The 13,411-nt window shown below is 37.4% G+C and overlaps 1 protein-coding gene across 9 annotated transcripts in view; it reads right to left on the bottom strand.

The window, feature by feature from the left end:
* Positions 1 to 13,411, bottom strand: part of Numb (NUMB endocytic adaptor protein) — a 129,418-nt gene that overhangs the window by 71,330 nt on the left and 44,677 nt on the right. For 7 of the 9 annotated variants that reach the window (XM_057782221.1, XM_057782224.1, XM_057782222.1 and 4 more), the window contains one exon: positions 3,340 to 3,424. The exons of the other annotated variants lie outside the window; for them this stretch is intronic. The gene's annotated coding sequence lies outside the window, so the exon portion shown is untranslated. The remainder of the gene's footprint in view (positions 1 to 3,339; positions 3,425 to 13,411) is intronic. 9 annotated transcript variants of the gene reach the window in all.

Raw genomic sequence — 13,411 nt, 5'->3', positions numbered from 1 at the left:
TTCTGTTTCATTGATTTAACTCTTGAATATCTGCAGATGGTTCAGCATTCAATAAGTTCCCTAACTTGCTTAAAAGTATCTTTTGCACAAAATAACCATAATAAAAGAATATTTAAATTTTCTCACCAAGAAGCTGAATAACTGGTCACTAACAAACTGTTACAGTCTGTACTGATTCATCAGACCTACATGCTTCCCTTAGTTGCTAATACCTTGTGTCCAACAAAATACTGTGTTAGGTAATGAAAGAAGAGTCAGGATAAGAAAATTAAATTATATCCTCAGGTAGGGGATATGTTTGTCTAAATGGGTAAAAGAGTTTGATCTCAGTAGCAAGAAACAACCAAAGTGTGCCTGTGTGTATGTTTACACATATATTTATCTTCTCCTTTAAAGGTTTTCAATGATTTAAGTGTTTTTTTTGTTTTTTGTTTTTTTTTGGATTTTTCGAGACAGGGTTTCTCTGTAGCTTTTTGTTTCCTGTCCTGGAACTAGCTCTTCTAGACCAGGCTGGACTCGAACTCACAGAGATCCGCCTGCTTCTGCCTCCCAAGTGCTGGGATTAAAGGCGTGCGCCACCACTGCCCGGCTGATTTAAGTGTTAATGGGACAAGAAAGCAGATATTTCAAGTAGGATGAGGTAGTGGTTTGAGTTAGGAGCAATGCAGCTTTCATTTGTAGGCAGTCAGTCAGCTTGCAGAGCCAAGAGAAACAGGAATCTATGTCTTGGTGGGACTAGTAGTCACCTCCAAGAACACTGAGGTTTTACAACGAACAACATTATTGATGAGCTAAGGAACTAAAATCTAAAAAGCCCGGACGCATCAACACTGGCTAACCACCGGCCTGTTCTTTCTACTCGCTGGTTCTTCATCCCCCACGTGGAATTTATGGTGGGCTTTCCCGAGCCTGTATATGCCTGCTCATGTGATCAGAATTCCCCACTTACATATAAATTCACTATCCAGATTCATCCTGGTTTAATACCTAATTTGTATACAAATAGGACCAAATTGGCCCATTCCCAGGACATGAACATCCTCTGCTTTAGAAACATTAGAGAGCTGTCTTCTCATACACTTTGCTGCCTGCCCTCCTTCCTCATTCTTCTTGATCGTGGACAGAAAACTTGGCTGACTCAAGAAACCAGCAACATTAGATACCATCTGCACAGCTGCAAGATGTGCCATAAGTCTATATTCCACTAGAGAAAAATGCTGCTGAAAGTGTTAATGGATGCCCATTAATTATGAAAACTCATCAAAAATAAATGAGTAGTGCTTCCTAGTTCCAGAGATGCTAAAATCTTTGAGAAAGGAGTGAAAAAAGGTAGACTGGGAGAAAAAGGGAATTACCATTCTATCAACAACACTAACTGAGTTTTCCAGAAACCACAGTAAGTATGAAGATATGGATCACTGTTGACTCATTTAAGCTTCATCAGCATGAGGAATGTTTCCATTTGCCTGCTCACCCTGACTCATCCCTTTGGCTTTAGACAGTCTAGACCACCATGTTTTAGATGTATCTCTTCTTGACTGTAGTATATCATTGAAACTTGTTTTGTAATTCAAATTGAGTATGATAGAAAGATATACATATGTACACACACACTTTTTAAAACTTAAAACTACATGTGGACTTACAGACTACAGACCACAGCCCATGATAGAAAGATAAAGACAATTATAATAAAAATTTTACACTTGAAAATATATATAATTAATAAAAATTAATAATAAAAAGACTCACAGGCTAGTACCAGCACCACAAAAAAAAAAAAAAAAAAAAGGAGGGGAAAGAATAGTTGATAAGTATCTATCTTAAGGAATCATAAGTAAAAAAAAAAAAAACTCAATAAAAATTAGATGAAAATAGCATTCCTAGTAACACCTAAGATTATTCAGTCAATTTTCTCATTATAAAACAATGTACTCAGCAAAATTGTATTTTTTTTTTCTTTTTAAATCTTAAGAGACGGGGGTAGCACAGTCTTTAATCCCAGCACTTGGGAGGCAGAGGCAGACAGATCTTTGTGAGTTTGAGGCCAGCCTGAACTACAAAGTGAGTTCCAGGACAGCTAGGATTATTATACAGAAAAACTGTCTCAGAGGGTAAAAAAAATATATATATATATATATATATATATATATATATATATATAAATAAAAAATAGTATTGGAGAGCTGACAATTGGAACAAGAACTACTAGATAAAAACCTATGAGAGGGTGGACAGATGGCTCAGCAGTTAAGAGTAATTAAGGACACTAGCTGCTCTCCCAGAGAACCCAGGTTCAGTTCCCAGCACCACACTATCCATAAGTTCAGTTCCTAGGGATCTGATGCTTCGCATTTCCGTAGTGCTCCTGTACACACACTGTGACCACACATACACCCAGGCACATAAATATACACACAGGATAAAATAAGAAAATATTTTTTAAAATCATGGGAGGGGATAGATACGACTGAAATACATTGTTGATATTCCATGAGAATTCTCCTATACACACATGCAAACAAACTTAAGACTTTATATGGGAACAAAGTCTTCGAAACAGCGTTATGCACAAACTCAGGGTTCTACCATGCCTTCCCTGCCATTATGGCTTCAGACTCACTGAGGATGTGAATCAGAAGAACCTCTTAGGTTGTTCAGTCGGGTGTTGTCATCACTGTGACATAAAAGTAACCATACAATACTAGGATCCTTGTAGGTGTCAGACCAGCAGTCACCCAACATGGTTCACAATAGATGTGAATTCCATCAAATTAGTGATTTTCCTCTAGGTCTAATTTATTCAAGTTTAATTTGGTTTAAGTATATTGTAGCCTAAACCTTGCTATTTCCCATTTGATAATTTATTTGCTGCTAAAAGATGAAAATACCTAGTTGACATTTATTAAATGCTTACTATGTGCCAGGCAAACAGTAAGACAAGTGAAGACAGGTATAAAAGTGTCTTACATGAATTAAATTATCTACTCGCAGCAATCCCACCAGGTGGACAGCAGCACAATCAGAAAGGGAAACTCACGCGTGAGTTAAGTAACTTTCCCAGTGTCACACAAGTGAGCTCAGAAGCTTGAGAATCTCTACCCGTGCTATCTGTCTTCAAAACCCAAGCCCTCAGCCACTATGCTATACTGTATTTCACAATACTTAAAGAAAAATTAAAAATTTAGGAAGGACAAAAACCTCACCATTAAAAATTATCCAAAGGAGTTAGGGAACACTTAAACAGTATTAATACCAATATAACTCATCCTAGGTTGGTACATCACAGCTATTTCAAAGTATCTTAGCCTTGATTAGTAGTTTTGAAGTTGGACAGACCTGGCTCTGAATCTTGGCTGTGCCTTTTACAAGCTGTGTGACTTTGGACAAATTTCGTAACTTCACCAAGTGTCAGTTTCCTCATCTGCAAAATGAGAATAATAAATGTCTTATACAATTGTTCTTAGTGACACAGGCACAAAAATAAAAAGAGCTTTTCAATTTTTGTCAGAAAACAGCTCTGCAGTCATGAGAGAATAAAGATCATCACTCCAAGTCACTGAGCAGTTTCAAGATCCACATGCTGATAGAAACACAACAAAGAATTCCATAAACACAAGCCAAAAGCCTAGAGATAAGTCATTCAAATTTCTGCTCTTTGTGTTTCTGCAGCATTAGGTGACTTAGGGCCTTGCAGGCATCTACTGAGTATTCTGAGATATATACCCAAGCCCAATCACTGGATCCTGGCAAAAAAAAAAAAAAGAAAAAGAAAAAAAAAAGCAGAAAAGGGAAGATCAAGGGTTCAAGGGGCACAAAAGAGGAAGGTATGTGTCAAAAAGGATCAATTCCTGACACTGTCAAGAAGGAACTTTAATGGAAGAAAAACAGAAAGGGTAGGAAATGAACTCAGAGTTGTGGAATACAATGGAAATCTATTCAAAATGACAGGGATCTCCATGAGTAGTCCCAAAGTCTTACCCATTTTTTTTTTTCATTTTTTTCACATTAACTAAGGCAAAAAAAAATTCTTTTTCTTGTAGCAAACAGAAACTCTGTTATGTGTTAAATTTTAAAAAGTCATTGATAATTTGATTTTCTGTTCTGTGTGTTTATTTCTTTCAGTGTCTCCCTAAATGTACAGCCAGTAAAAGATAAATATTATAGAATTATAGTTAAGAACTGGGATTAGACTTTCACACATGAAACACTGTGAAAAGAAAATCTGTTTTGCGAAACTTAGTTTAGATTCATTTATTTTATTCTATGTGTATGAATGCTTTACCTGTATGTGTGCAGTGCGGGATAATTGTCTATATTCTGTCAATTATGTTTTAAATAAATGCTGATTGGCCAGGTGGGAAAACCAGATAGGAAGTAGAGGTGGAGCAAAGAGAACAGGAGTATTCTGGGAAGCAGGAAGCTCCTCTGCCATTCCTGTCCAGACCACAGAAGAAGCAGGATGTGACCTGCCCTGCTGCAAAAGGTACTGAGCCATGTGGCTGACATAGATTAGGATAATGGGTTAATATACGTTATAAGAGCTAATAAGTAGTCTGAGCTAATGGGCCTATCAGTTTTATAACTTATGGAGAGCTCTGTGTGATTTTCTCTGGGACTAAACGGCTGGGGGACGGGGCAAGATAGAAACCCTTACAAGCCAGCCCTCATACTACATGTGTGTATGTGTACCACCTATGTGCCTGGTGCTTGTGGTCAAAAGACAGCATCAGAAAACCGGGCAGTGGTGGCACACACCTTTAATCCCAGCACTTGGGAGGCAGAAGCAGGTGAATCTCTGTGAGTTCAAGGCCAGCCTGGTCTACCAGAGCTAGCTCCTAGACAGCTCCAAAGCTACAGAGAAACCCTGTCTTGGAAAAACAAAACAAAACCAAAACAAAGAAACCTCCCCCCACCCCCCCAAAAAAGAGAGAGAGAGACAGACAGACAGACAGACAGACAGACAGACAGACAGAGAGCACATCAAATCTCCTGGAACTGGAGTTACTGATGGTTGAGAGCCCAACTCAGGTCCTCTGCAAGAGCAAGCAGTGCTCTTACCACCAAGTCATCTCTCCAGCCCCAGGAAATCTGCTCTGTTCTTAAAAATATTTTATCAATTATTAGTGTGTGTGTGTGTGTGTGTGTGTGTGTGTATATGAGGTGTGTGAGCATGTGCCATACTATGTGTGGAAGTCAAGGGACAGCTTTATAGAATCAGTTCTCTCCTTCCACCTTTATGTGGGTTCTAGTGATTGAAGTTGGGTCACCAGGTCTTAACCATCTTGCCAGCACCAAAATTAAAATCTATACAGACCGACAATATATTGACAGCCTCTAGTTTATGAGAGCTACTATGCATGCAAATTAAGCTATAAAATGGTTTCAAGACTAAGAACAATTCAGATCAAATAGTTATGAAACATCTACTATGTATAATATAACTACAATATTTAGCCTCAGGAGTACAGAAAAACAGTGATATTGTCTCAAATCTCCAAGTTCTCACAATTCAGAAAATACCTAAAAATAAAAACCTATATGAAAATTATTAAAATGCAATTGCTACCTGCTTTAAAAGGAATTTGAGATTACTGAGAGAAAAATGAAGAAAGGTTTCTTGAAACAAAACATTGAAAAATGGAACTCAAACAACTCTAATTTTGAACATAAAAATAAATAAAAATGTTATCCTTTTGTCAACAAGATGCATAAAGACTGTTGGTTACTATTAACTATGAGGGAAGTAAAAAATAAAAATGTACTAAATAAATCTAAAAGAATATTTTCGAAAAGGAGATCGACAACAATAATCATACTGTGAAATTTCCATTTACCTCAAACTACCTTAACATTTGAAAGACTAACAGAAAATACATTTGAAATAACAGACTATTCATTCCTTTTACTACTTTAGAAACTACTTAAAAAAAAATCCTTTAGAGCTAGGCCTCCACTGTCCACATTTATCTTGGCATTCTGGTCTTTATACTCCCATGAGAACAGCCCATTAGGCTCTGCTTACAACATTGTAGGTGGAGTTCTACACTCTTCCTGCACACAATAGAAAAGCCTACAAATCATGTGGTGAGGTTTATCATAGGAGCCCACTCCCCGATACCAATTTCTGTGTTAGTTTATTCTCTCATTGCTCTGACAAAAGACCCAACACAAGCAAATTAAGGAAGGTTTATTCTGGATCACAGATTGAGGGCATATACATCATGGGAGGGAAGCTTCATGTGGCTATTCACGGTCAGGAAAAGAGAAGGATGAGTGTGGACACTCTGCTTGCAGAAATGTGTTTTCTGTTAGCCTTTCCAGTTTCTCAGTATAAAATTTTAAGGTAGTTAAGAGACTCATAGAAGATGGGTCTTCCCTCCTCAGTTAAATCACTCTGGCAACCCTCTCATAGACACATCCAGAAATGTGACATCTAAGGGACTCTCAATCTAGTCAAATTGATAGTCAAGATCCTATGGTTTTAAGTTTTTAAAATCAACTTCTGAAAAAACTAAAAACATAATCTTAAAACAAATCTGAATTTGAATTCCAATGTCAACAGTAGCAAACATCAGACAAGTTATTTAGAATTTCAACTCTTTAAAAAAAAAAGATTAAAAAGTGCAAGGCATGGTGGTACATGCCTTTAATTCCAACATTTAGAGCTAAAACAGTAGAAAGCCCCTGCAATTTACTTTCGCTTGGTTAAAAAAAAATTAATCCCAGAATTCAGGAGGCAGATATAGGCAGATCTCTGTTAACTTGAAGCCAGCCTACACAGTGAATTCCAGACCAGCCAAAACTAAATAGTGAGACTCTATCTCAATCTCCTTCCCCCACAAAAAGATAAAGTTGTAATGTTTAAGTAAGAAAATAAATGTACAGTATTTGGTACAGAATATGTGCTGAACTGAAGAATTCGTTCCCTTACTTCCTCCTCCCTCCTCAGGGTGAAGCTCTATTATGGTAGTCTCAAGCAGTCCATTTCCTTCACCCATTTGGTTTCCTCTGCCTGGATGCATGTAACACACTCAAATTATCATTCCTGTTCAAGTTTATACTTAAATGCTGCCTCTTCTCCATCTCCCAAAACTAATTTTATTTCGTGTGTTATTTAACGTTTCTGTTGTAAGTACTGTCTCAATTGCCTGCTTGAAAAGAACACATCTCATTCACTTCTATTCTTCCTAACACAAACCACAGTTTTGCGCATGGTAATCTTTCAAATATTTGACAAATACTATTCTAGATTTCTCATTACAAGTGCATATCATGTTGAATCCTTTCTGGCATTTTACAAATAAAAAGATAAACTGTCACTACTGTCTGCTGTCTTCAGCAGGTGCTAACATCTGTGTCTTGTTTCCTGGGCTGCCCTCATGCTCACAGTTGGCCTAGGTTCAGGGTCACTCTCATGTGTCACCACACCTTGGCTTAAAAATTTTTAAATAAATTCATAAAGTAATTGTGGAAAACAAAAGTAATCCAAATCCAGTTTCTTTGTAAGAAAGCATATTACTTAAATAGGAAATGTTTAAGAAATCCTCAAAATAACTGTTTTACAAATATTTGGGGCAAATTAATATAGAACACAAGGTTCTTGAACAACAAACAAGAAAGTCAGGTCCTTCTGTTCTTATATTATTGTATAATTACTGTAAAATCTGTAATTTTTCTACATGATTGGTCATTCCTACAACACTTTCTCTTTAAATAATGAGAACTATTTTTTGTCTTTTTAAGAATAAATGACAGTGGGGTAAGGTGGTACACTCGTATAATCCTAGCACTTCAGAGGAGGAAAAAGAATCGGGTTTAAGGTACATCAGATACACTGGGAATACAGTATCAGTCTTGGCTACATGAGACTTTGTCTAAAAAAATACAAAATCAATCAACCATTCTCCACATTAATTTCAAATTTCTTTACAATTCATAAATAAAAGAGATGTTAATTTAGGAGTTTTAAGATAAACTTTTGGTTTTATATAATCTCAAAAGAGAAGAAAACTTATAAGACTCTATTATATTTTGTCCTCCTTACTTTATTACCATGTCTCACACCTTATTTCTTTCCCCTGGAGTCAGGTATCCCTGGCGGGCCCAGAACTCCCAAAGATCTCTCTATATCTGCCTCCTGAGTGCTGGGATTAATCTCACACTTTAAAAACAAACAAAAATGTGAAAATGAGCTGCAGATACCATGTCACTTAGCCCTAAGCATTGCCCTATACTTTCTTAGGAATGAGGATATTTGTTTAGATAACCACAATACAGCTAAACAAATGAGCATTACAACAATGTGACACTTTCTGTAAAATTATTTGCCTTAGAGTTATTTCCCCAGTTCAAAATACATTCGAGGGGGCTGGAGAGAGGGCTCAGCGGTTAAGAGCATTGTCTGCTCTTCCAAAGGTCCTGAGTTCAAATCCCAGCAACCACATGGTGGCTCACAACCATTTGTAATGAGGTCTGGTGCCCTCTTCTGGCCTACAGGCAGAATATTGTATACATAATAAATAAAATGAATATTAAAAAAAATACATTCAGGACCATGAATTATAGCTACTAGGCCTCTTCAGCATGCAACCTTCTAAAGCAGCTCTTCAGACTTGCTGCACCTTTTGTCCAAGAGTCTCAATTGAACGGAACAGTTATTTTTACAGAGCAACACTTCATTTATGTTCATCTTCATTTATTTCAGGTTAAGAGAAACTAACAAATGGAAAATCATGGAGTTACTTTATATCCTGGTCCACAGACTGAGACAGACAGACACTGAGTCTGGCGTGGGCTTTTGAAACCTCCAGGCCCCCCTCCAGTGACACACCTCCAACAGGGCCACATCTCCTAGCCCTTCCCAAATAGTTCTACTAACTGGTGACTAAGCATTCAAATATATGAGCCTACGGGGACCATTTTAATCAAACTACAAGGGGGAAATGTCACATTGACCAAATAAGAATACTATTAATTTTTCAGAAACCTGAAACATCTTTAAAATAATATACTTTTTGAAAGCTACACTAATTGAAAACTCTTCTGAGAGCCTGAGAATTCTTAATATGTTATCTTTTGGGCAATAGTTGATAAATTACAAATTTCCATTTTTTTTTAACAAAAATAACGAATGGGCAAATTACTGCCTGCTTTCCCTTACTATATCCTGTTATGTAAAGCATCTACTGGCTATTGGTGACAGAGGTGGCTGGTTCTCCATCAATATTTCTTGTACTACTGTACAAATGTGTGCAGGGGCCACATGTTATTTCAGGTTAAAAAGATATTGTTGCTTCGTGAGCTGATTATAAAAAAGCATGTAGAAATAATTGGAGATATTTAAGCCTGGTTGAGGAAAATTAAGCTTGGTTCCTGTATTCCTACAAAGCAAAAAGCTACCTTCTTACAAGATTATGTTAGACCATTAGAGCACCCATAATTAGCATTTTTATTTTACAGTTTGTGTATATACAAAATTCATGATTATATCTTTCCCCTGTTTTCCCATCTGATGTTTGTCTGTTACATATTGCATTGTAGACTGTCTTCATGTAGTGTGGAAAGCCATCCTATGTCCATCATTTATACTGCAAATGTCTTCCAAAATTGAAAAATTCTAAAGGTCAGACGATTGGGAAATTTCTGTGAAATACTGTTTTTTGGACACGGCATAGATGATACACTCACAAATACCATCTTTTGGACATGACATAAATGATACACTCACAAATGCACAGAAGCTGTGGTTACCTGAATAAAACCTGTACAAGATCATAATTCTAGCATGGATGGGAGAGGCTACCAGATGAGGAGCTAATGGAAGCAGATGGCTGCTGAGTGAGAATCCTTCTTTGGGGTATACAGTCTCACACCCATACACATATGGACAGCACTTGTTGGTTTTAACAGATTATTTTAAAAAAATAATAGGACAAGAAATTGGGAAGGACATGTGTTATGGGGGATCTGGGAGGAGTTAGAAAGAAAAAAAATAAATGTGTATGACCTTGTTTCACTGTACACATGTATGAAATTTGAAGGATCAATTTAAAAACTTAAAAAATGAAAACCATTTATTAAAGGTGCATGCCTTTAATCCCAGAACTTGGGAGGCAGAGGCAGGTATATCTCTGTGATTTCGAAGCCAGGCTGGTCTACAGAGCTAGTTCCAGAACAGCTAGAACTGATACACAGAGAAACCCTGTCTTGAAAAACAAAAACAAAAGAAAATCATGGAGTTAGAATTAACATTAAACTTAGTTTGATTCTAAAGTAACTGTTTAGGCTGAAGACATTTAAGCCCTAGCACTGCAGAACAGCCGCATTTTCTTTAATCTACTATAGTACCAAATTTATAACTTTATCAATAAAAGATACCTAACATAACCCTACAGAATAAGTAAGTAAGTCTGTCTTGGGACAGAGGAGAGACTAAAGAAAAAGTAGAGTCAGATTAATGATCAGATTAGAGCTGGAAAACTGTTAAGAAAAATCCTTACTATGGCTTACAAAGTTTAGCATGATTTAGCCTTTACCTATAAGACCAACCATCCCAGTCTTCTCTGAAACTATAAACCTGCCATATTTCTCATCTCAAAGTCTTCAATGGTTCTCACAGGAATTGCTTTCCCTGAAGTTAATCTGTATAACCTTCAGAGCTCTGCTCAGATATCACTTCTTTAACCACCTCCACACTGTAACCAAACCAGCTACCTCTAGAAGTTTATAACACCTGAGCCTCTCCTTTACTGTTTATACAATTTTAAATTAAAAAGTGAGTATTCAATAACTGTTTTTCCTACAAGAATGTAAGTTGTATGAGGGCAGGATTCTCATACATCAAATTAATGAATCAACATATGTTTTAAACTATTAATTTGTCATTTTATAAGTTATTATTCTTAATAAGATGAGATATGTATTTCCAGTTATAACTCCAGTACTGCAGCACCCCTTTTATCCAACCAATTCTGGTAGAAAAACTGTTTTTATTTTTTATTTTTTTTTTTTTTGGTTTTTCGAGACAGGGTTTGTCTGTGGTTTTGGAGCCTGTCCTGGAACTAGCTCTTGTAGACCAGGCTGGTCTCGAACTCACAGAGATCCGCCTGCCTCTGCCTCCCGAGTGCTGGAATTAAAGGCGTGCGCCACCACCGCCCGGCCCTGTTTTTAAAACAAAGAAGCTAGAGAGATAGCTCAACAATTAAAGAGTGCATACCACTCTTGTAGAGAACCTGAGTTCAGGCCACAGTACCCACATCAGGGAGTTGACAACCACCTATTACTCCAGTCCTGGGGGTCTCACACTGTTTTCTGGCCTCTGCAGGCAGCCACCCCTCCACACACAAGTAATTAAAAATAAAACAAACCTTTAAAACAAATAAGGAGGCAAAGCAATTGGGATTACAGATATTAGAGAAAAACAAAAAATAGAGGTAAGCCTCGCATTTTCCACTACCTTTTCTGAAGGACCAACTGTGGGTCAGAGCTTCTGTAATTCTAAGGCAGCTGCAGAGACAGAAATTAGAGTTCAGAGCTACTGAAACAGGCAGAATTTGAGGGGCTGTATTTGTTAGGGTTTCTATTACTTCAATATAAAACGGTGACCAAAAAGCAATTTGGGAAGTAAAGGGTTTATTCAGCTTACACTTTCAAAGCACTGTTCGTTATTAAATGAAATCAGGACAGGAACTCAAAATGAGCAGGATCCTGGAGGCAGGAGCTGATGCAGAGGCCATGGAAGGGTGCTGCTTACTGACTTGCTCAGCCTACTTTCTTATAGAACCCCAGGACCACCAGCCCAGAGATGGAACCACCCACAACGGGCTGGGCTCTCCCCCATCAATCACTAATTGAGAAAATGCCTTACAGCCAGATCTTATGGAGTCATTTTCTCAAAATGTTCCCTCCTTTCAGATAATTCTAGTTTGTGTGTCAAGTTGACATTAAGACTAGCTAGCACAAGGGCTGAAAGTTCAGAGAAAATGCAATCACAGAAAAATAACGCTAGGCCGGGCGGTGGTGGCGCACGCCTTTAATTCCAGCACTCGGGAGGCAGAGGCAGGCCATGTGAGTTCGAGACCAGCCTGGCCTACAAGAGCTAGTTCCAGGACAGGCTCCAAAACCACAGAGAAACCCTGTCTCAAAAAACCAAAAAAAAAAAAAAAAGAAAGAAAGAAAAAAGAAAAAGAACACTAGATATCTAGTATTATTTCTGTTCTCCAAATAATTTAGTGAATCCTAATCTGTGGGTGAGGCAAGGTCAAGAATTAAGCAAACGGCCCGTTTTAAAGTATAAAAATAAATAAATAGAACCTTCAGATTAACTAAGAAAGAAAAATTTAAGAGTTCAAGATCTGTCAAAAACAAAGATCCTGGCAAACACCCCAGGATTCCATTTGATACCCCTGAAGAGCAATACTTGAAGTAAAGGGAAACTGGATTTAAACCAGCCCTTGAGAAGCCTAAAACAAAGGCTCGAGCCATCTCAAGCCCACAGATGAAGGTCACTGGCTTCTACTTTTAACTACCATTAGAAGAAAATTAAATCTTCTCTAGTGAGCCATATTATCAAGAGCATCTATCATTTCTCATATACAACTTTTGACATTCATTTTAAAAATTACTAGGAAAGGTAACAGAGAGGACCAAATGATTGAAAATCAAAAGAAAAAGCAGACAACAGAAAAACAAACAAAATGAAACAAAAAACCAAAAGGATATAAACATTGTAATTACCAAATACAGACTTGAAAATAACTATGATTAGCATGTTTAGGAAATAGGTGACAAAAATTGCCAGAGAACTGCAATCTATTAAAACAAACAAAAAAACCTAGACTTCTAGAACTAAAAAATACATACTATATAATTAGCAATATAACAGATGCCTTTAGCAGTAGATTGGACATTAAGCACACTAGAAAATACATCTGTACAAAACAAAAAGGTTGGGAAGTACAGAAAACAGCATGAATGGCTAGGGATGCAGCTCAGTTGGTAGAATGCTTGCCTAGCAATGCAGGAAGCCCTGGGTTCAGTCTCCAACACTGCAGAGAACAGGTACAGTAGCACAAGCCTCTAAGTCCAGCACCAGAGAGGTGGAGGCAGGAAGATCAGAAATACAGATCACTCTTGACTACACAGTGAGTGGAGGCCAGCCTGGGACATATAAGAACTTGGGGAGGGCTGACAGAGCTACCTGTTTTAGCTCCTGTCTCTCCTGGTTCCCGTTCTTGTGGAGGAACTGTCCTGTTAACTATTATCCTTGTTTTTTATCCTGATGAGGAACAGTGCCCCTGTTAATATTAAAACCAGGCTTTGCTTGTTAAAAAAAAAAAAAAAAAAGGAAGAACTTGGATTTGTTTGTTTAAAAAAGAAAACAGCACGGTAGACAGATGGAACTCAAGGA

This window comes from Chionomys nivalis, chromosome 10 (genome assembly GCF_950005125.1).
Source record: "Chionomys nivalis chromosome 10, mChiNiv1.1, whole genome shotgun sequence".
NCBI classification, from domain to species: Eukaryota; Metazoa; Chordata; class Mammalia; order Rodentia; family Cricetidae; genus Chionomys; species Chionomys nivalis.
The sequence above is the reverse complement of the archived record's forward strand: the minus strand, read 5'-3'. Positions and strand labels throughout refer to the sequence as shown.